Source organism: Callorhinus ursinus, unplaced genomic scaffold (genome assembly GCF_003265705.2).
Source record: "Callorhinus ursinus isolate GAN/ISIS: 27379988/994484 unplaced genomic scaffold, GSC_fseal_2.0 scaffold9, whole genome shotgun sequence".
Lineage (NCBI taxonomy): Eukaryota > Metazoa > Chordata > Mammalia > Carnivora > Otariidae > Callorhinus > Callorhinus ursinus.
Window position 1 is genome coordinate 3,751,596 of NW_027397071.1, and position 23,892 is coordinate 3,775,487.

Here is a 23,892-nt window from a genome sequence, read left to right on the forward strand (position 1 = left end):
TGATGAAGATATAACTTAATAAAATGTGCCCCTTTCAGTGTACGGTTGTGAGTTTTGACCAACACATACGGTTGTGCAAGCACCAGCACCAGGAGGACGTAGAACCACGCCACTACCCCAATCCCTGATGCTTTGTGGGTCAGCGGTTCTTCCATCCCAAAGAGGTGGCAATCTCTGCTTCAATCACCCCCTGGCAATCACCGATCTGTTTTCTACCCCTACATGTTTTACTTTTTCCAGAATGTCATATAAATTGACTAATACAGCACGAAGCCTTTTGAATCTGGCTTCTGTCACTTCTTGTACGGCGTTGCAATTCGTCTAGCTTATTTCATATATTCAGTAACTCATTCCTTTTTATTGCTGAGTAAGTAGTATTTCATTCTGTGTGTGTGTCTCCCATAGTTTCTTTATCTATTTGGATTGTTTCCATGAATAAGCCACTATTAATATTTGTATGTAGGTCTTTGTGTGAACGTAACTTTTTATTTGTCTTGGGCAAATACCTAGGAGAGGGATTGCTACATCATATGGTAGGTGTTTGTCTACCTTTATGACACTGAGAGACTGTTTCTTTTTAAGAGAGGGAGAGAGAGAATCTCAAGCAGACTTCAAGCCCAGCACAGAGCCCGATATGAGGCTTGATCTCACAGCCCTGAGATCACAACCTGAGCCGAAATCAAGAGTCGGACGCTTAACTGACCGAGCCCCCCAGGCACCCCTGACAGACTCTTTTTTTTTTTTAAGTGGCTATAGAATTTTGCATTCTAGCACAGCACTTAAAAAAAAAAAACCCTTGGAAAAAAATATTCCTAAGCCCTCATGGGTTCAATCTTATTTTCTCTTCCAGATAGCTCTGCGTGATAGGGAAGGTGCAATCACTACTCTTGTGTAAGGTGGGGATGTGAGTGCTGAAGGGAGAAATTGCTGCGGCAGAGGCTGTCGTGGTCCCCAGTAGATCTCCTCTCCCCTTCTTCCTTTTAGTGAAGACTCTCCTGTTCCCTGTGAATTGGGGCTGAGCAGGGGGTACCCATCAAGAAACTACATTCCCCAGCTTCCCTTGCATCCAAGAGGCCATGTGACTAGACTCTGGCCAGTGGGATATGAGCAGGAGTCATATGTGCAAACTTCAATTCAATTCCAGAAGGGCTGAGTTTGCTCCCTCTTCGCATTCTCTTTTCCCTCTCCTGCTGGCTGGAATGTGGCTGTTTACTTGCAGATGAAGACAGCACAAAAGTGGAAGAAACTTGAGTGCTTGATTAATGTCATGGGACGGGGCTGCCCTGACAGCCAGGGCCATCCAGACTGTTATGTGTCCCCTCCTTCTCCCATTGTAAGTGTGGGTTCTCTTTGCCGTCACAGCTTGACGTTTATCCTAGCTACTACAGTCCCGTGTCAGGTAAGTGGGAGCACATTATAATGGTCCGCCCAGCCTCTTCCACCTTATACAGAAAATTATTAAGAAGAAAATCAACTCTGCTGAAAAAAAGATATCCCTTGGGCGGTCATCTCTTCTAATCTCCCCCACCCCTGAGGAGCTGGGCCCGCTGCTCTGCAGGAGAGGCATTTATTTTGTTCATAGAGGACTTCATGTGAAGGAACAGCAAGAAATGAAGTCGTTCAGGGTAGGACAGGACCTGAAAGACTCTGGAGGTCAAACTGAGGCAGCTGGACTTCATGGCTTAAGCAGGAGGCAGAAGACACTTGTAGAGGGAACCGAGAAGATGGAGTTGGGTCTGGCAGCCGTGGAGTGAGAAGACAGGAGGGGAAGAGTCCAGGGGTAGGAGACCCTCTCGGGAGGCGACATGAGGACGTTCGGAATGCGTAGGCAGAGGTTGGGGGCTGCCCACACAATGCGTGAGGAGAAAAGGAGCCAACGATGAAGGGATAGTAGACGGGTGGACTTAGGTTAGAGGAAAACTGAAATGGATTGCTAAGACTCCTCTCCCAAGGCCGCCTGCAGTACCCAGCCCTGTCTACTCCCCTTCCTGCTTTCTTAGCAAGCCCTTCTTCTCTTGTTGGCAACACCCTGTTTGCTTAGTCTTCAAATCCCATGTCAAGGGCCAAATAGGGCCTGGCCTATCCTCCACAGTAACACAACATCCCCAGCCCAGACCCCCAGATCCCAGAGGGAAGGGAAGGAGGTGGCACAGATTTTGACACCATAGGTAATGGGGAGCCATGGGAGGTTTTGGAGGAAGGGAGTATCTTATTGAAAATGATATTTGAGCTAATAGTGGAAGTCCCACCGCCAACGAATAGTCCTACACAAAAAGTGATTAGATTAATTCAGGTTATTAATTTGTCTAGGACCTAACTACAGTCTTGAAGACAGGGATATAAAACTGCTTGGGGGTCTATGGACAAAGAGGTTAATGACAAAGAAGAATGGATTTAAGAAGAGACGGTGTGTTGAAGAGGGCACAGGGATTAACTTCTATGTCCTTACGTTGAATTATATAATTTTAGAATGCAATGGGATCTTCAAAATCATCAAAGGGTGAGATGTGGAAGAATGGAAGGCTCCTGACTGAAAGGACACCTGGGGACAAGTCCCAACTCTACCACCAACTTGCCTTGGTGGCCGTAAGCCAGTCGTTTACCCTCTCTGAGCTCCAGATGGGCCAGCCATGCGATGATCCTTACAGCTGCTAACTTTTCCACCATGTAGCGCAATTCAGTAACACATAAACCAAATGTGAACATGTCACCTATATGGTTGATGGCTAATGGGCTTGCCAATAAGAAAACCGCAGAAATTCATAGATCTGTGTTTCTCAAACAAGGTACAGGTGCCCCCGGGAGTGCTCAGCAGGGCCCCAGGGGTATAAAGAGCCACAGGGCGAACAAGGAATGTCTTCTTGAAATGTCAGTTATATTTGCTAGTCAGTGGTCTCAAATATATTTATATCAAAAATAAATATATTAGGAAAGTAATACAGTCTTCTAATATGTTAAAAAAAATAGAACATAAAACTTCAAAAATTTTTGAGCAGAGGGAGGGGAGAGCTAGTTGGAACCATGTGTCTGTGCGTGCTTGAGAGGGGTGGGGGAAAGATTATAAATAAAAGCAAGACGAGATGGAGAGCAGAGGGTGACAGCTAGAGAGGCAGGAGGGAGCCTGAAAGAGGGGAGTGAGGTAATGGGGACCATCACAGGCTGGACCTTCTATGGTCATAGAAAGCACATAGCCACTGCCGAGAGAAGCCATGGGTACAGCTTCTACATTTGCCATTGCTGGGATTGGAGCTGGCTTGGGAGATCACCAGGAGCTATAAACTCCAGAGATTTTATTTTTCTTTCTCAAGTTCAAGGTTACTTCTTCCTCCCCTCTGGGCCCTTTGGGATACAGTGGCTTTTATTACCTTGGCAGAACAAAACGAGCTGTTCTTCAAAGTGTCTTTCTGCTCGTGGAGCACAGCCCTGCCTATTTACCCCGTAAGGTGCTTTCCCCAGAGAAATCAGCCTTGGTTGCGAGTCCGCAGGCCTCTGGGAGGTGTAATTTGCTAAAGGAGTTCAATTAATACACCACCCAGAGCAGAGCCATGCCCAAGGCTGGAAAGGATCCACCTGCTGAAAGGTCCTGCTCCTCCCAAGTGGCAGCTTCAGGGGCTGAAACAGGAAAGCGCCAACAATAGGAGGAACACAGAGCTTTGTCCCAGCATTTACAGGCATGTGGAAAGAGAGACCCTCTTTTTATGTTGTTATTCGGCAGCTGGGGAGGAGGGAAAGGCTGAGCTGGGCCCTCTAAGCCTGGCTTCCAATTTGTCACTAGTCTGTCCTGGCTGAGGCCCCAGGCCAGGTGGGCAGAGCAGGGGCACTGGGGTGGTCCTGCCCCGGAGTCAGCACCGCACCCCCCCCTCGACCCCTGCTAGTGTCCAGTGACTCTCTAGAGCACATTTCCCAGGGCCGATTATGCGCAGACACCAGGATGGGGCCTGGAACACAAACCCACATAAGAATCTGCAGTTGCCCTTGAGAAGGTCACAGGGTGGAGAAGACACATAACCAGTAATTTCGACACAGAGTGAGGAGTTTCACGTGAAGGGAAGTCAGGATGCTGTGAGGAGCACCGTGCCTACTTTCACACTAGAGTCAATACAAAGCTGCCGGCCCCTGGGGGGACCCAGAGGGGAGACACGGCCTGCCATGTGGGGGCTGTCGGAAGAAATGTGTCGCCCCAGGGTGGGATGTAAGCGCATGGTTATGATACCTCAGCTACAGTGTACTTTCTTCTCATCTTCTTTTTCTACTCTGACCTTTTGGGCAAAAGACACAGATTTAAAGTGGTCGGGGGTGGGGGGGTCGGGGGAGGGCAGGGGGGAAGAGTTCTTCTCCCGGCCTTGGATCCGCGAGGCCCTGGTCACCAACACAGCAGGGCCTTTTTCACAGAGGACAGTACCCTCGGGAGCTCAGAGGGGCAGGTGACTGTGAGGCAGAATGTGAGGGACCACGCAGACTCCCCGGCGGACATGCGGACCAAGGGTTGGCAGAGGCCCACAGTTCCATGGAAGGCCTAGAGGGCATTCTCACTTCCTACTCAACTTCCAGCCAACCAACAAAGTGGAAAATTATTTACTTTCCCTCCCTTCATTGCTCCTTTTCTCAAACATATTGGTGGTTTTATATCTTCTGGGTATAACCGATTTGGAACATTCTGTCTCAGCAAGACGTCCCTTCTTGGAGAGCATTCAGAAAGAGCTGCCCTTTCGGGCTTAGAGCAAACTGAGCCTCAGGTAGATGCTGTCACTGTCCAGGGGCTTTCTGGTGGCTCCTCTCTTTGGAGGGAAGCTGGACCAGAGAAAACCAGCGAGGAATCTGCAGTAGCTGATCCTGGGGGAGGCAGGCAAAGGACTTAGTGAGACTGGTTAAAATAGAGTCATTTGCGGTTCTTATTGAAAACCAATTGCACACATCAGATTTCTATAGGCAGGTGCTTGAAAGCACAGACATATTGCCTTATCTAAATGGAAAAAAAAAAATTGCACCACTGGTCATGTTGTTTGTCTTCATTTCTCTTCCTTCTGGGTGTTATTGTAGGACTTCCAGGCCCAGGAGAAAGGGACTAGATCCCACAGAATGAGCCTTACAATCCAACAGGGGTTCCCTCCAACTTCCAGAATAAATTTCAACTCCCCCACTCCCGCTACCACCAGCATTGCCTAGGACCTGCTATTCATTTCGAGTGAGGAAAAATGTTATCCAAAACTAAGCAGCAGGCAAACTGTATTTTGCACCTTTGTGGTCTAAATGTAACAAATCATCAGGGATGACTGTTTAAAATGAGTACTTAATCCCACTTTGATCTTCCCCTCACACTCATGCTTCTGCTCATCCCCCTAGTTGACTGTATTTCCTGATTATCTGTCAGTTGGCTAGGGATACAATTTGGCTATTTCAAAATCAGAGAGAAATGAACCCTTATCATTTGCTTCTTAAATGTGCCAGATCTTTTTTTTTTTCCTCCCCCTCTTTGACTGACATTCAGCCCACCCAGCATCTTAGATCATCCTGCTACAACTGCCCTTTGGTATAACTGTTAACCTGAAAAATAAAACTATCAGTTATTTTACCGGCAGAATAGGTTTATTCAGGAATAGAAGAGAATTGCAATCTGGGACATGCAAACTATGTCAAAACCACAGACAAGTCCAGAGAACAAAGGAGAGGAACGCTTTTTTATAGAGGAAAGGAGGGGAACTGGGAGGGGCTCTTTTAAGTAAAAAGTCCATTAGAGTAAACCAGGAGTTTGAAGTGTAGTGGCTTCTCATTGGCTGAGTTGTGACAGTCTCTTATTGGCTGAGCTGTTGCCAGGCAAGGAGAAAATTTTCCGCCAGCTGGGATCATAAAGTAGGCTTCTTTCTGTTGGGAAAGCAAATCACTCTCTTCCTGTTGGGGTCTGCAATTGACGATGAGTGGTGGTGCCCCCTTCTGGTTCCTTTATTCACTTTCACACAGCCAATATGCAATTGATAATGTTATGACCTTGAGAAATGACTGTGCAATCTTTCTCACTTTAAAATCTGGCTACTTGGGGCGCCTGGGTGACTCAGATGGTTGAGTGTCTGCCTTCGGCCTGCGTCGTGGTCTCCAGGTCCTGGGATCGAGCCCCACTTTGGGGTCCCTGTTCTGTGGGGAGTCTGCTCCTCTCTCTTCCTCTGCCTCTCCCCACTGCTCTTGCTCTCTCTCTCTCTCTCGCTCTCTCTCTCTGTCTCAAATGAATAAATAAAAAATTCTTAAAATAAATAAAATAAAATCTGGCTAGTTATATAAGATTCTTTTTCCTAACTATATAAGCCTTCTCTGAACCAGCACACTCTTTTGTTACCTTGCTGGTTTCTTTGCTACCAAGATAATAAACTTTGACCTGTGCTCAAGATCAACTTGTCTAAGACATTTAATATTTTGACATCACTCTGCCCTCAGGGCACATCTAGCTACAAAGGTTTTTCTCAACCTCCTCCTCCCCAGGCATTTTCAGGTGCATGGAAGATAGGTAAATCTCTAGTCCCTGCCCCCATATCCCATGCCCACTCCATCCTTTCTTTTTAAAAAGTCTGCTTACGTCTATTTGTCTTTCAGGACTCAGTTCAAGGCCATCTCTTTCTGAGAAGCCCTTCCTGACAGAGTCCCTCCCTCTACCACACACCCTACAATTCCTCTCTCCACACCAGGTTAAGGGTTCCTTTGTGCTTCTGTGATCACTTTGTTTATATTATTCATCCAGCACTATAAGAAAAATACAAGTTTCAAAACTTGCCATATTTCTAACCTAATCGTGAAGTCTACGAGAAATATTTCTAGCTACCATTGATTTGAGAGCTTACTGTGCACCAGGTACCATTCTGAGAGCTTTCTACAAATGATCTCATTACAGTTTTGGAACAGCACTGTATGCTGTAGTAGACATTCTTGTTGCCTACCAAACAACCAGTTCCCTTCTGCATGGCTGGCAGAGCCCTAATTTTGTTCAGATGTCTACTACTTTTCCTAGCAACTCAAGGAAAGCTATATCCCAATTGGTCAAAACCAATTACTGTGATCCCATTTCTCTTGGGGTGACTGGTTTCAGTGTGGACATGTGAAAAAATTCTAGCCAATGGGATATGAAGAGAAGCCTAATGAGTGGGGGACAGGGAGGTGCTTCTCAATAATTTCTGGATGCCAGAAACTTTAGCAATCACTTTGCAATTAGCAGGGGAATTAGCCTGAGAGTAAGGAGACAAAGAAAATGTCAAACCAAGAAATGGAAAATAATTGTGTCATTGATTACTGAGGTAACCACCCCAGGAGTATCAGGACTTTTTTTGTGTGTGAGGAGATACAGTTTCTTTACTGTTTAAATTGAATTCCTTGTAGCCAAAAGCATCTTAATCATGATGAAATCCTTTAGAATGTTCTGTTATTATTTCCATTTTACAAATGAGATAATTGCAGCTCAAAGAGGTTAAGTAAGTACTCTGCCCAAGATTAACTGCTTATAAAAAGTTAACCTGTCTCTAGGACTTTTCTTTTCCTAAAAAGTTCTGAATGGGGTCAGACTTGCTATCTAACTTGCTTACACCAAGCCCCACCGCCATCCCATGCTCCAAAGGAACTGCCCCTCCCAGTCACACTGGCCTCAGTCCCAGCACAGTGGTCCCCTCTCCTAGAAGCCTGGCCCAACCCCCTGACAACCCCACATCTCCCAACTTGGGAGTTCTGCAGAGCCTTGGTTCTGGCGGTGGTGGTGACCTCATTTCACAAACAGACCAAATCACACCTAGTTAAAATGCACCACATTCAGGCTAGGGACTGAACACTGCCCACAAGGGGCAAAGAGAGCTTCTGCAGACGACTGGCCTGAAGGGTAACGTGGCCAGGATATAATCGTAGAGCGTCCGCATCACACGCGGGAGTACTCCCTGAAGTGCCAGGCCTGGGGAGCAGGGGGCACTACATGGCATGGCAATAAAGGGCCTCTTCTTCATAAGGCCATTACCCTCAAGAACAAGAGACAAGCTGACTTTCCTAACAGAGAGAGACAGGCACAGAGACTTAGACAAAATGCAAAGACCGAGAAATTGATCCCAAATGAAAGAACAGGACAAGACCATGGCCAGAGATCTAAGTGAAACAGATACAAATAACATGCCTGACAGAGAATTTTAAAGTAATGATTACAAGGATATTCACTGGATTTGAGAAAAGAGTGGAAGGCATGGGTGAGACCCTTCAGACAGAGATAAGGAATAACAGAGCAGAGATAAAGAGTTCAATGAATGAAGTGAGAAACACGCTTGATAGAATGAACAGCAGGCTAGAAGAAACAGAGAAATGAATTAATGACCTAGAAGACAGGGTAATGGAAAGTAATCATGCTGATCAAAAGAGAGAACAAAAGAATTATGCAAAATGAGACTAGGCGTAGGGACCTCCATGACTCCATCAAATGTAAAAACATTCATTATTATAGGAGTCCCAAAGAAGAATAAGAGCGAAAAGGGGGCAGAAAATTTATTTGAAAAAAAGAATAGTGGAAAACTTCCCTAATCTGGGGAAGGAAACAGATATCCAGATCCAGGAAGCACAGAGAACTTCCATCAATATCAACAAAAGCAGATCCATCCACACCAAGACATATTGTAATCAAACTGGCAAAGTATAGTGATAAAGAAAAAATTTTAAAAGCAGCAAGACAAAGGATGACAGTAACTTACAAGAAAAAACTCATAAGGCTAGCAGGGTTTTTCTCAGAAGAAACTTTCCAAGCCAGAAGGGAGTGTGGTATATTCAAAGTGCTGAATGGGAAAAATCTGTAGCCAAAAATACGCTATCCAGCAAGGCTATCATTCAGAATAGAAGGAGAGATAGAGAGTTTCCCAGACCAACTAAAACTAAAGGAGTTCATGACCACTAAACCAGCCCTGCAAGAAATATTAAAGGGACTCTTTGAGTGAAAAAGAGGCCAAAAGTGACAGTATAAAGTTAGGGAACACAAAAGCAGTAAAAATGACTATTTCTGTAAAAATCAGTCAAGGAACTCACAAGATAAAAGAATATAAAATATAACAACATATACCTAACACGTGGGGAGGAGAGGAGTAAAGAGTGGGTTCAAACTACAAACCTAAGGGTAACCACAAATCAAAAGCCACTAGTAAATATGCAAAGAAAAAGAAATCCAAATATGTAACTAAAGAAAATCAGCAAACCATGAAAGGGACAAAGAGATGGTCAGAGAAAATCTTCAGAAACAACTACAAACCAAATAATAAAATGTCCGTAAATACATATCTATCAATAATTACTTTGAATGTAAATGGGCTAAACATTCCAATCAAAAGACAGGGTGACAGAATGTATAAAAAAACAAGACTCATGTATATGCTGCCTACAAGAGACTCGTTTTAGACCTAAAGACACCCACAGATTGAAAGTAAGGGGATGGAGAAACATCTATCATGCAAACGGATGTCAGAAGAAAGTGTGAGTAGCAATACTTATATTGAATTACATTGAACAAAGTAGTTTTTTTTTTTTTTTTAAGAGAGGGAGAGAGATTATGAGTTGCTGGTGGAGAGGGAGAGAGAGAATCTTAAGCAGGCTCCACACCCAGTGCAGAACCTGACACGGGGCTCAATCTCACGACCCTGAAATCATGACCTGAGCTGAAATCAGGAGTCGGACGCTCAACTGACTGAGCCACCCAGGCACCCCCAACAAAGTAGACTTTAAAACAAAGACTCTAACAAGAGACAAAGAACATTATATAATAATAAAGGGGACAATCCAACAAATTGTAAATTTGTATGCACCCAAATACATAAAACAGCTAATAAAAAGAAGCTAACCGATAATAATACAATAATAGTAGGGGACTTTCATACCCTGCTTACCTCAATGGACAGATCATCTAAACAGAAAATCAACAAGGAAACAATGGCTTTGAATGACAGACAGACTGGAAGAGATGAACAGATATATTCAGAACATTCCATCCTAAAACAGCAGAATACACATTCTTTTCAAGGGCACATGGAACCTTCTCCAGAATAGATAACATATTAGGCCACAAAACAAGCCTCAAAAATTCGAAAAGATCGAAGTCATACCATGCATCTTTTCTGGCCACAACACTATGAAACTACAAGTCAACCATAAGAAAAAGTCTGGAAAGACCACAAATGCATGGAAGTTAAATAACATTCTACTAAACAATGAATGGGTCAACCAGGAAATCAAAGAAGAAATTAAAAAGTACATAGAAATGACTGAAAATGAAAACACAAGAGTCCAAAACCTTGAGGATGCAGTGAAAGAGGTCTAAAGAGTGAAGTTTACAGCAATACAGGCCTACCACAAGAAGAAAAATTTCAAATAAACAACATAACCTCACATCTAAAGGAGCTAGAAAACAACAACAACAACAACAATAATAAACTAAGCCTAAAACCACCAGAAGAAAATAATAAAGTTTAGAGCAGAAATAAATTATATAGAAACTAAAAAAAAAAAAAAAAAAATGGGCTCCTGGGTGGCTCAGATGGTTAAGCGTCTGCCTTCGGCTCAGGTCATGATCCCAGCGTCCTGGGATCGAGTCCCGCATCAGGCTCCCTGCTCCTTGGGAGCCTGCTTCTCCCTCTGCTTCCCCCTCTCTCTCTGTCTCTCATGAATAAATAAAATCTTAAAAAAAAAAAAAAGAAACTAAAAAAAAAAAAATAGATCAATGAAACCAGGAGCTGGTTCTTTGAAAAGAATCAATAAAATTGATAAACCTCCAGCCAGACTTATCAAAAAGAAAAGAGAAAGAACCCAAATAAATAAAATCACAAATGATAGGGGAGAAATAACAACACTACAGAAATACAAACAATTATAATAGAATATTAGGAAAAAGCACGTGCCAACAAATTGGACAACCTGGAAGAAATGGATAAATTCCTAGAAACATATAAACTACCAAACTAAAGCAGGAAGGATTAGAAAACTTGAGCAGACTGATAACCACCAAAGAAATTAAATCAGTAATCAAAATCTCCCAACAAACAAGTCCAGGACCAGATGGCTTCAGAGGCAAATTCTACCAAATATTTAAAGAAGAGTTAATATCTATTCTTCTCCAACTATTCCAAAAAATAGAAAAGGAAGAAAAATTTACTATTCATTCTATGAGGCCAGCATTACTCTGATACCAAAACCAGATAAAGACACCACAAAAAGAGAACTATAGGCCAATATCCCTGATGAACGTGGATGCAAAAAGTCTCAGCAAAATACTAGCAAACCAAATCCAACAGTACATTTAAAAAATCATTCACCATGAGCGAGTGGGATTTATTGCTGGGTGGCAAGGGTGATTCAGTATTTACAAATCAATCAATATGATACATCACATCAATAAGAGAAAGAATAAGAACCATATGATCATTTCAGTAGACACAGAAAAAGCATTTGACAAAGTACAATATCCATGATAAAAACCCTCAACAAAGTAGGGATAGATGGAACATACCTCAATATCATAGAGGCCATATATGAAAGACCCAGAACTAATATCATCCTCAACGCGGAAAAACTGAGAGCTTTTCCTCTATGGTCAGGAACAAGACAAGGATGTCCACTCTCACCACTGTTACTCAGCATAGTACTGGAAGTCCTAGCCTCAGCAATCAGACAATAAAAAGAAATAAAATGCATCCAAATCAGCAAGGAAGAAGTCAAACTTGCACTGTTTGCAGATGACATGGTACTACATAGAGAAAACCCTAAAGACTCCACCAAACAACTGCTAGAACTGATAAACCAATTCAGTAAAGTTGCAGGATACAAGGCCAATGTATAAAAATCTGTTGCATTTCTATATACTAATAATGAAGCAGCAGAAAAAGAAATTAAGACAACAACCCCATTTACAACTGCACCAAAAATAATAAGATACCTAGGAATAAACCTAACCAAAAAGGTGAAAGACCTGTACTCCAAAAACTATAAAAGACTGATGTAAGAAATTGAAGATGACACAAAGAAATTGAAAGACACCCCATGCTGATGGATTGGAAGAACAAATATTATTAAAATATCTATACTACCCAAAGAAATCTAGAAATTTAATGCAATCCCTATCAAAATACCAACAGCATTTTTCACAGAATTTACAACAAACAATATTAATAAAATTTGTATGGGACCACAAAAGATTCTTAATAGCCAAAGCAATCTTGAAAGAGCAAAGCAAAGCTGGAGGCATCACAATTCTGGATTTCAAGTTATATCACAAAGCTGTAGTGATCAAAACAGTATGGTGATGGCACAAAAACAGACACATAGATCAATAGAACAGACTATAAAACCCAGAAATAAACCCACAACTATATGGTCAATTAATCTTTGACAAAGCAGCAAAGGATATTAACAAATGGTGTTGGGAAAACTGGACAGCAACATGCAAAGAAACTGGACCACTTTCTTACACCATACACAAAAGTAAATGCAAAATGGATTAAAGACCTAAATGTGAGACTTGCAACCATAAAAATCCTAGATGAGAACACAGGCAGTAACCTCTTAGACATTGGCCATAGCAACTTTTTCTAGATAGGTCTCCTGAGCCAAGGGAAACAAAAGCAAAAATAAACTATTGGGACTTCATCAAAATAAAAAGCTTCTGCACAGCAAAGGAAACAATCAACAAAACTAAAAGGCAACCTACAGAATGGGAGGAGATATTTGCAAATGCCTATCCAATGAAGGGTTAGTATCCAGGGTTGCCTGGGTGGCTCAGTCGGTTAAACATCTGCCTTCAGCTCAGGTCACGATCCCAGAGTGCTGGGAGCAAGCCCCCTCCCCCCCGCCATCAAGCTCCCCACTCAGCAGAGAGCCTGCTTCTCCCTTCCCTTTGCTGCTCCCCCGGCTTGTGCTCTCTCTGTCAAATAAAAAATTAAATCTTAAAAAAAATAAAGGGTTAGTATCCAAAATAACGAACTTATAAAAGTGAACACCCAAAAAACAAATAATCCAATTAAAAATGGGCAGAAGACATGAACAGGCATTTCTCCAAAGAAAACATACAGATACCAAGAGACACATGAAAAGATGCTCATCATCACTTGTCATCAGGGAAATACAAATCAAAACTACAATGCAATAACACCTCACACCTGTCAGAATGGCTAAAATCAACAACACACACAAAAAAACAAAAACTGTGCTGTGACCCTGGCCTTTGAACGGGGCTTCATCCCTTGGCATCAGCAAAGAGCCTGATAACAGAGTGGTCTGCAGGAAGCCGCTTCAAGGTATCCCCAGAGCCTAGGAACTGCTAGAGCATGGATCCGGCAAGCGGAGCTTTAAGGACCTTTTGATCCTGTTTCAATTTTTGCTCCACCATGGGTACCACATCTGTATGGACAGCAAAGCCTTCAGCCAGTCTGGAACCTGACCAGAACTCTGCAAATTCCTTATATAAATACTGGATCTACTGCTATGCTTCCCATGTCAGGGTCCTGGGCGGGGCACCCGGCTCCTCCATTTGCCTCCAAATTTTCTGGAACCTAGTGGCTTTTTTCCCTGTCGTTTTAGGGTGCTGGCGGTGGCGGGGTGAAGGGGTAATCGAGAACCAATGGCAGAAGCCATACTGGCAGAAGCAAGATGGGTGGTTGAAGAACCAAGCCCTCTTCTCTCTATTGGCAAGAGCAACCAGGACATGTCTGTCTGCTCATACCTGCTCTGTACACTGCCCCGGAAATCTGCCTAGAACAGGCCTTGAGCGTGCGGAACTTTCTAAACGGGTGATGGAGTACTCACTTCACTGGTGAGGGAGCCCACTGTCGAAAGACAGCTGAACATCTGGCCCTGCGCCCCCGACAACCAGTAAGAAACAAGGGCCGCTGCGCATGCGCCTCACTTCCTGCAAGGCCCTCTCCGCACTGCGCATGCCCAGTGCAAATTGGTCCTCTAGAGGCCGGTGGGTACAGCCTTGGGTTTTGAACCCACAGTGAGTGACTGCAGCAAAGACACACCCTGCCCAGTGAGAGGCTCAGAGTAACCCTCGTGTGGACAAAAACCTGACTCTGGGGTTTCAAAAAGGATATACAAAACCTCTATGGAGAAAATTACCAACGTTTACTGAAAGACAAAAAAGAAGCCCCAAGTAAATTCAATACAAGTCCATGAATTTCGATTATTATAAAATTTCCAATCCTCCCCAAACTATTAATTGAACGTGATGAAGAGCAAAAAAGGGAACTTGAGTTACCAGATATCAATGCTTGAAATGAAGTAACTAAGATTTCAAAAGCATTGGGTAGACTAGTGCTTCTTAAACTTTTCTGCTCATAGGAATCTCCTGGGGATCTTGTTTATCGCAGGTTTTAATTGTGAAAGTATGGGATGCAGCTTGAGATTCTGCATTCCGAACAAGGTACCAGGTGATGCTGATGCTGCTGGTCCGAGGACTACACTTTGAGAAGCAAGGGAGTAAATAATTGAAAGAATAGAGAGCCCAGAAACAAACCCATGCGTTTATGAAAGCTTGCTATACAGTAAAGATGGCATAGCAGATTAGTAGGAAAAGTGAACTATTTAATAAACTGGGCTGACCTATGGTCCTTACAAGAGGGACATAGGAATGTCACAATGAGGGAGAGATTTGAAGATTCTATGTGGTTGCTTTGAAGATTGAGGAAGGGGCCACAGCCAAGAAATGGGTTCTAGAAGACAGAAAAGACAAGGAAATGGAGTTCTCCCCTAGAACCTGAAGAAGGAATACAGCCCTGCCTACATGTTGATTTTAGCCAAGTGAAAGCCATATCTGACCTTCTGACCTTATAAGATAATCAATTTGTTGTGTTAAGCCACTAAGATTGTGGTAATTCGTTACAGGAGCATTGGGAGACAAATGCATCACATAACAAAGGGCACCATAAAACAAAGTGAAAAGATAAGCCACAGATTGGGAGATTTTTGCAAAGCATACAGCATGCAGGATTAGGATACAAGAATATAAGGTGAACGACAAGTCAATAAAATAGGACAAGTGACCCACTAGGAAAATAAGCAAAACATATGTATAGAATTCACAGAGGAGAATACCTCAGTGGCCAAGAGTAAGAAGATGCACAACCTCACTAATAATTCTGGAAATGCAAACTGGAAAAATTAGATACCGTTGTACACCCATAAAAATTTTTAACATTTTGATAACGCCAAGTGTTGATGAGAATGTGGAACAATGGGAACTTTCATAAAAAAAAATACTGACAGGAGTGAATATTTTTGCAATGACTTTGGAGACAGCAATTTGGCAATACTTAGTAAACTTGAAGGCACTTGTACTCCGACTCAATAATTGCACCTGTAGGTATTTCATTAGAGACATTATCACATGTGAGTACTTGGAGAAACTTAACAATACTATTCATTAAGGCATTTTGGTAATAATAAACAATTGAAAACAATCTAAATATCCCTCAATGGGCAAATGGATAGATTATGGTATATTTCCACAATGGAATACTACACAGCAATTAAATTGGATGAATCAGCATTTCCTCTCTTACCTAACTATATACATAATTATGCCTTAGGTTGTTTTCCTATGTCTAGTGTCTTCCCCATTTCTGTACAGACTGGAAGACTTTTGAAAATCTGTCCATGTCTTTACCTTAATTAAAAATTCTGCAGTGAGTTTTTTTAAAAATAGTTTTTTTAACCATTTAAAATAGTTATGGTATATCTATACCAATTATACCTATCTCTATCAATTATGGTATATCAATTATACCCCATATATGGTATAATTGATATACCATAAACAGCAGATATTTAAATTGTACAATGTGTTAAGTTTTGACACACGTATAAACATCACCATGATCAACGTTGAGAACATATCCATCATCCCCAAGTGTTTTCTTGTGTCCTTTTGCAGGCTCTCCGCCCCCTCCCTCCAATCTCTCCCATCCCCAAGCACCCACTGATCTGCTTTCTGTCACTATAGATCTGTTAGCATTCTCTAGAGTTTTATTAAACAGAATCATCCGGTACATATTCTTTTTTTGTCTTGCTTCTTTCATTCAGTATAATTATTTTAAGATTCATCCATGTTGCTGTGTAGTGCGTTCCTTTTGATTGCTGAGTAGGATTCCATTGTATGGATACACTATAATATGTTTATCCATTCGCCTCTTGGACATCTGGGTTGTTTCCAATTTTTGACTATTACAAATAAAGCTGCTATGAACATTGTGTACAAGTCTTTATATGGACATCTGGTTTCTTTTCTCTTAGGTAAATTCATAGAAACGGAATGGCGGGATTAAATGGTAGACATATGTTTAACTTTTTAAGGAACTGCCATAGTGGTTGTACCATTTTACCTTCCCATAGCAGGCTTCAATGTGTTTTAAGAATAAGATCTGGGGAACTCATTAGGCATTGGAAAGGGGCCTTTGCAGAGGTAATTAACTTAAGGATCTCGAGATGAGATCATCCTGGATTTAGAGTGGGGCTCAAGTCTCATGATGATGTACTTAGAAGAGAAATGTAGACGGAGCTAGTGACCGAGATGGAGAAGACAGAGGCAGAGTGGAGTTATGCTGCCCAAGATAAGGAATGCCTGGAGCTCCCAGAACCTGGACCCTATGCGCCCTTGCCCTCCCCACTGTACTCCTACCCATGTGCCTCACCTGCCCTCTCACTTGTCCTCTATCTTCTCATCTGTGTTCTGTCCTTTTACCACCTCCCCAAAGTGTGTAGCTCTTTTGCAGGGTTCAGGAAGGGCGAGACTGTTGGCGTGCAGTTGACCTCTATTCAACTCATGGGAATGACGTTACGGCCCCAGCTGGAATGTAAGCTCTCCGAGGGGGCAGGGAACAAACATGTTAAACATTTAAACTCCTAATACTTGCAAGGCACGTCTATCTACTCTAGCCTATCAAATCCTCACGAGAACCTTGTGAGTAGATATTTTTATCTCTATTTCACAGCACACTAAACTCAAAGAGCTTGTCACTTGCCCAGTGTCTCACAGGAGGGACTCACACAGAGCTCCAGCTGGCCCCCAACTCCAAGTTTTCTGTGCCATGGCCCTGGGGAAGCAACGGCACCAGACCCTCCATGTACTTCCTAGCTCATTTCCTCCGAGATGCTACGTGCTGGATAAATGTTTGTATGATGCTGAAAGTAGTTTATCCTCAGCCAGCATGTCCATTAAATAGTCTTTGTATTCTTTTTTCCATTAGAGCTTCATCTCCCTGAAGCTTAAAATAGGATTGGAAATTTGCTGTGTTTGACCTATTTTCACCCATTAGCATAATTTATCAGACTAGAGAACCGAGAAGCTCCTGGATAAAGATGAAGGAGCCCAGGAATCTCAGGATGGAAAGGCAGAGGGAACCACGAGGGCCATGGGGCCCAGGAGCACTGGGGGAGAAGGAGGAAGGCTAACAATGGCCCACAATTCAAGGCAAGAGAAAACAAACTTTCATGGCGGAGCGAAGCAAGCCCCTGGACTCAGACCCCAGCCCTGCCGCCCACGGTCTGGGAACCTGGGGGATCACCTGCACCTCTGCCTCTTCCTCTGAAAACTCTCAGAGCCTGCCAGCCTCACCAGTGTGATGACACTAATTCTAATGGGATGCTATGTGTGAATGCTGCTTGTAAAGAACCAAAAGAGTGAGGTATTTACAGTGTTCCATGTGACATGACCTCTTCTTCCTCGCTTTGGATTCAAGCTCTCAGTCTGAGAGATGGGATGTTATGAAATTGCTCTAAGTGCTTTGAGGCAGGGACCATCTTTATATCCCCCTATCCCCTAGGACCTAGAATGGTGCCTTGCACAGAGCAGGTGCTCAGACACATCTGCTCGGATGAATGATGAATGAATGAGTTGAGCTCATAACTGCTCAGGCCATGGCCCTCTGCAACGATTACAATCATGCTCCCTGACGTCCTCTTGAGGGTCCTCAAGTGCTAGCCTGTCCAGCGGCAGTCACTGGGGTATTATGGTAATAGGTGAGAGGAGCTAGTAGGAATGGGGCAAGCATGGTAAGCAGAGTCCAGTTCGGACTCAGGAGGAAGAGGCCACTGAATCATCTGTTTGCTGGCCACCAAAGACCCGGGGTTGGTGTGGGGACAGCCAAGTGCAAGAGTGCAACTAGGGAAGGAGGCAGTGATTTGAGGATAAACAGGAGGCGGGCGTCATTCAATGAGATAAGAGCAAAAGCAACAAAGAGAAAAAATAATGGATAAATAATAATAAAGATCAAATGACCTTTTTAAAACACCTAATACATGCACACATACCAAATTGTACTTATAGTTACTCTAGTTGGTGACATACACAGAGTGAGATTGTGTTTGGTGTTGGGGGCTTCAAATAAAATGTTTTCCACACGTGTGTCTGTTCATGTGTGTGTGTGCACACATGTGTGTTCCTTCTCCAGATCCCAGCAAATATTGTGCTATGTTTCCATCCATGGGTGGTAGTACACTTCCTGTTCATTTCCAATTGCAACTCTTGATGACTTTTGGCAGGAAAAGCACCGCTCCTGGTCAGGATGAGAGAGTGATTTGGTCCCATCAAAAGAAAAATTGAGATGGATTCTTACAATGGGTTGAATAATAGCCCCCCAAAAGATTTGTCTATGTCCTAATCCCTAGAACTTGGGAGTGTTACCTAATTTGGAAAAAGGATTTTTGCAGGTTTAATTATCTTAAAAATTTTGACATGAGATCATCTTGGATGGTTCAGTGGGCCCTAAATCAGATGACCAATGTCCTTGTAATGGAAAGGCAGAGAGAAATGTGAGACAGACAGAGAAGGAGAAGACACCAAGAGGAGAAGGTGACATGAAGACAGAGGCAGAGATAGGATTGATGTGACTACAAGCCAAGTAATGCCAAGGATTGTCCACAGGCCCTAGGAGCTAGGAGAGAGGCATGGAAGAGATTCTGTCCCGGGGCCTCGGAAAGAAGTGTGGCCCTGCTAACACTCTTTTCAGACTTTTGCCTCCAGACTGTGAGAGAATACATTTCTACTGTTCTAAGTCATCTAGTTTGGGGTAATTTGTTACAGTGGGCTTATGAAATGAGTAGAATTTTGAGCTACTATCTTGTCACAAATGTTCCCTGTGAAAGTTACAAACACCCAAGCCATCAGTCCAAATTCCAGTGATGTGAAATCCCCAGGGAAGCCCTAGTGAGCTTCCCTGGGCTCAAGAGTCTCTCAGAGGACTTTCCAGGGGGTCCCCAGGCTCCTTGACTCCTTCATCAGAGCTTTGCCCCTTTCACTGCATTGTGGGTCCTGTACAACCTTCCCCAGATATGTACTCAGCTGAGCCCCACACCCCAGCTTTTAAGGATGTTCAGCACTATTTCTCATCTATCCAAGTTCAAAGGCTCTAGGGCTTAGGAGAGTCATAAGATTTGCCTGCACTCTTCCCAGGGAGAGTATGTTGATTCTGGTTCTGGCAGTGTAAGGCTGTCTTGGTAACACCATGCTTGCACCAGGCAGTGTCATCACTATGAAGGACTAGGGAACTGCGTGCTGAGCAGTTAGATCTAGTTTGTATTTCTGATAAGAACTGCCTGGAAAAAAAGGTGAATGGGATGCCCTTGTGTTCTAATTTCCTCCAGTCTCCCTTTAAAAGCTCCCCTACCCTGAAGCATTCAGGACCTCTCTGCGGGTCTGATCTTCCCTCTGCAGGGCCCAATTCTGCTACCCCTCTCACCGCTTCCACAAAATGAACCTGACTCATGTCTGTTGGCCTAGGCCTTTTTCCAATGCTAAGGGACAATATCATTAATGCGTTAATTAGGTCAGCTCAGGAGTTTGACAAATTTCTTATGATGGAGACCAGATGGAGAAAGGTGGGTTGGATAGTGTACCCGTGGGCGGATTCATAGTTGGCTGAAGGCTCTTACCCAGAAAAAAAAAAAAAAAAATCCTTGGCCTTCTGAAGGGAGGTTTATTTGCCCTTGGCCCAATCCTAGTCAACATTTTTAACTTTTTAAAGATTATTTATTTATTTATTTATTTGACACACACACACACACACACACACACACACACACACACAGAGAGACAGTGAGAGAGGGAACACAAGCAGGGGGAGTGGGAGAGGGAGAAGCAGGCTTCCCACCGAGCAGGGAGGCCGATGTGGGGCTTCATCCCAGAACCCGGGGACAATGACCCAAGCCGAAGGCAGACGCTTAACGACTGAGCCACCCAGGCGCCCCTCTAGTCAACATTTTAACCAAGGATTTGAATAAAGTCAAAAAGGCAAGCTTATTTAATTTGCAAATGACCCGACCCTAAGCAATGTAGAACCCATATGTTCACATATTCATTGTTTTTAAAAAAATATGAAATGATGGATTACAATGAATAAATCAGAATCCATGTAACTTCTTTTAGTTGGTTTCAAAAAATAATCCACAAAAGTAAAAGATAGGTTAAAGCACTTCTTTAGAGAGAAGATTTAGTGGTTCTAGTTTATTTTAAGCTCAATATGAGTCAACAGTCTGAGAAGAAGTTTTTAAAAGGACATAAATTTAGGTTGCATTTCTAGAATGTGCAGGTCCAGATCCAGGGTGGTGATCGTTCTGGTATGCTCTGCACCAGTCAGAACCTGGCTGCATTTATGAATGTGGCTCTGGATATCATGGTCAAAGAGAGACATGGCTCATTGGTGGGCAGCCAGTGAGACAAGTCAGGGTGGTGATGAGTTTAATAGTCTTGTCACCTGAGCAAAGCTGCTTTTTAGTCCAGAGAAGAAAAGACTCACGGACATATGTTACCTGTTTTCGAATATCTGAAGAGCCATCCACTTAGGCTGGGTGTGTTGGGGGCAGGTTGACATCCTGTGCAGCTTCAGAGAGTGAAAATGAGACAAAGGAAAGTCTGAAAGGACCAAAATTCATTTTATTTCTAAAAATCAGAGGTGTTATAGGGGCACCTGGGTGGCTCAGTTGGTTAAGCGTCCCGATTCTTGGTTTCGGCTCGGGTCATGATCTCCTGGTTGTGGGACTGAGCTCCACATCAGGTTCTGTGCTCAATGTGGAGTCTGCTTCAGATTCTCTCTCCCTCTCCCTCTCATTCACACATTCTCTCTCTGATAAATAAATAAAATCTTAAAAAAAAAAAGAATCAGAGGTGTACAGCAGTAGGGTAGTCTCCCTTGTGAGGAGGTGACACTCCCATACTTGGAAGCATTTAAGCAAAACTATCATTGCTAGTGATAGCCGCCCCCCCCTCCCGCCCAGGGCGGGCCAGACTGGAATCACTGGCTGATTGGGATCCTCTTCCCCCTTCATCAGTAGGGGTATGCCCCCTTAGAAGCCACATGGTTGGTCAAAAAGGATGGCTCTTCCAGAGGCAAGGCAGCCACTCTTGGTTAGATTCTTGAGTGGCATTGTCGTTGGTTACAATCTCTAAATAAGCTCTCAAAGTCCCTTTGAACGAATCTCTTGAATAATGTATTACTTGTATATAGTATTTTATTAGGATTATTTTGATTTCAGGTGGAAAATAGCCAACTCAAGCTATTATAAGAAAAAAAGGGAATTGTTTTCATATAACCAACAATTTGTTCATGTGATTCTGGAGGACAGACGTGGAGCTGGTCTCGAAAACAATGGGTCAGAAGCTCCCTCTCCACCTCTGAACTCCGCTTGTCCTGTTCAGAACCCAGGGCTGTGAAGAATACCACGCAGCCTTTTTTCCAGCTGGTAACCCAGTAAAATGAAGAGGTACAAACTCTTCCTAGGGCAGAGCTCTGATTGGCTTTGCCTGGGTCATGTGTTCCCCTCTTGGACCAACCACTGTGGCAAAAAAAAAAAAAAAAAATTCCCTGGGGCCTGTGATTGGCCAGACCTGGGGCACTTTCTCATTCTTTTGGCCCAGGCTTAGGGATGGTGGTCAGCAGCTAGAGTCACAGGTTAGATAATGGTAGGAAGTTGCCAGGCAGATAAAACCACAGCCGTCCATTACTGGGCCTAGGAGTTTACAGAGCGTTTTTTTTTTTTTAAGATTTATTTTTTTATTAGAGAGAGAGAGGGAGCGCACACTCGCGAGTGAGTGCACAGCGAGAGGGGCAGAGGGAGAAGGAGAGAGAATTGCAAGCCGACTCCGCGCTAAGGGTGAGCCTGACTGGGAACTTGATCCCACCACCGAAGCGGAAACCGAGTCCCACGTGCAACCAACGGTGCCACCCAGGCACCCCCAGAGCACTTCTGCACACATTTCATTTGATTCTCATTATCACCCTGTGAGGAATGTGGAGCACATATATAATTGTTCTTCACCGTATGATGCCATTTCACCTTACCAGAGGCTGTTGGTCACATAATAGACAAAAATACTTTGAATATCTTAAACAACATTGTCACAAGGATAGATTCATTGAATATCCTTTATTGTCATCTGGTACTGTCCTTGCACACTGCCAGGTGAAGCTATTTCAAGAACTCCTGGTAGTAGAAAACTCCCTTTTGAGTTTTCTGATAGTAGGTCCCTGGGGAGTGGCTTAATACCATACAAAAAGTGGATGAGTAGCAAGACTGTCACTAAACTCCCTGGGGACCCACTATCAGAAGCATAGGTCCTCCCTCTCTTCCCCCAAACTCTTTCCTGGCTCTTTCTCTGTCAGCAAAATCAGACGCCATTAGGAAAGCTAGACAGGTGTTATTTCAAGCAGCATTGCAATTGGCACCAGGCCATTTACTTATTCATGTATTCGTTTTTATTTATTCTTTTGTTTATCCGTGCATCCATTCATTCACACGCCCCAAAACTGTACAGAGCACCTGTACGCTGATTAGTGGTTAGGCAAAGCAACTTGAACAAAGAGATCTCCAAATAGAAGAGCTTAAGAAAAACAGTCGTTTACTTGTCTCTCATGTAAGCATCTGGAATGAGCTGTCTAGGTGGTGGGGGGCTTTGCTAGGGACTCAGGTTCCTTCCATCTTGTGGCTCTGCCATGCCGAGGGTATAGTTCTTGTTCTACATCGTGGGAAGGGAAAAGCACAAAAGGGACAAGCTAGTCTGTTGTTCAGAATGTGAAGTGGAAACTCACCTCGCTTCTACTCTTACCCACTTGACAGAAACCCCAAAGGGCCATGCCTCGCTGCAAAGGAATCAGGAAATGTCGCTCTAGTTAGACTCAACCAAGACTTACTCCCAGGAAGAATAGGCGAATGGGTAGTTGGGACAATAGTCTGCCACCACCTGCTATCTCTACGGTGCCCCAGGTAGGGTGGAATGGCTCAAGCCTTGCTCTCAGGGTACTCGTAAACTAGTGGGAAAGAAATGCCTTGTTCCCTAGCAGTGACACAGGCGATGTGGAAGAAGGGTCAGGGGAGGGGGGGCAAGGAGCATAGATAGTTCCCAGGAGGAGGGATGACTTGAACTTGAGATGCTTAGAACGGGCTCCTGAAGGAGGTGGCATTTGAGCTGGATGGCCTGGGCTTGAAAGATGGCTATGAACCTGAACATGAAAATGGGTGAGGACAGCAGGCAGAACAAAGAGCAGTTAACAACTGTTAAGGGCAGATGCTCATGTGAATGAGGGATTCTTCAGCTACCCCTTCTGGATAGTTCTACACACATACCCACCCATTTGCCATTTCTGTACCCACCTGCATTAGCACCCGCGAGCTCCCAACGTCCTCCTTGGTCCTGCAAGACACAACGCCACCCAGATGTCCAGGATATTTTTCCAAGTGTGGCTAGGGCCTAAGGAGACAGGCCAGGCTGTGAGTCAAAGCCAGGAGACCCGGAGTCTAATAACTTAGTAATTGCAAACATTTTCAGAGCTTTGCAGTTTGCAGAGCATGCCAAATATAGAATTTTCTTTCATTCTCATCTTAACTCCGACGGGTGGCTAATAAGTAAGACATCAGTGATGAACA

The 23,892-nt window shown here is 43.6% G+C and overlaps 1 long non-coding RNA gene across 1 annotated transcript; it reads right to left on the minus strand.

The window, feature by feature from the left end:
• Positions 1 to 6,152: 6,152 nt before the first annotated feature.
• On the minus strand, positions 6,153 to 22,982 carry LOC141373341 (uncharacterized). Its single transcript, XR_012379219.1, has 3 exons — positions 22,872 to 22,982; positions 20,782 to 20,884; positions 6,153 to 6,208 (listed from the first exon to the last, which is right to left on the minus strand). It is a non-coding gene; the product is annotated as an uncharacterized lncRNA (long non-coding RNA).
• Positions 22,983 to 23,892: the final 910 nt, after the last annotated feature.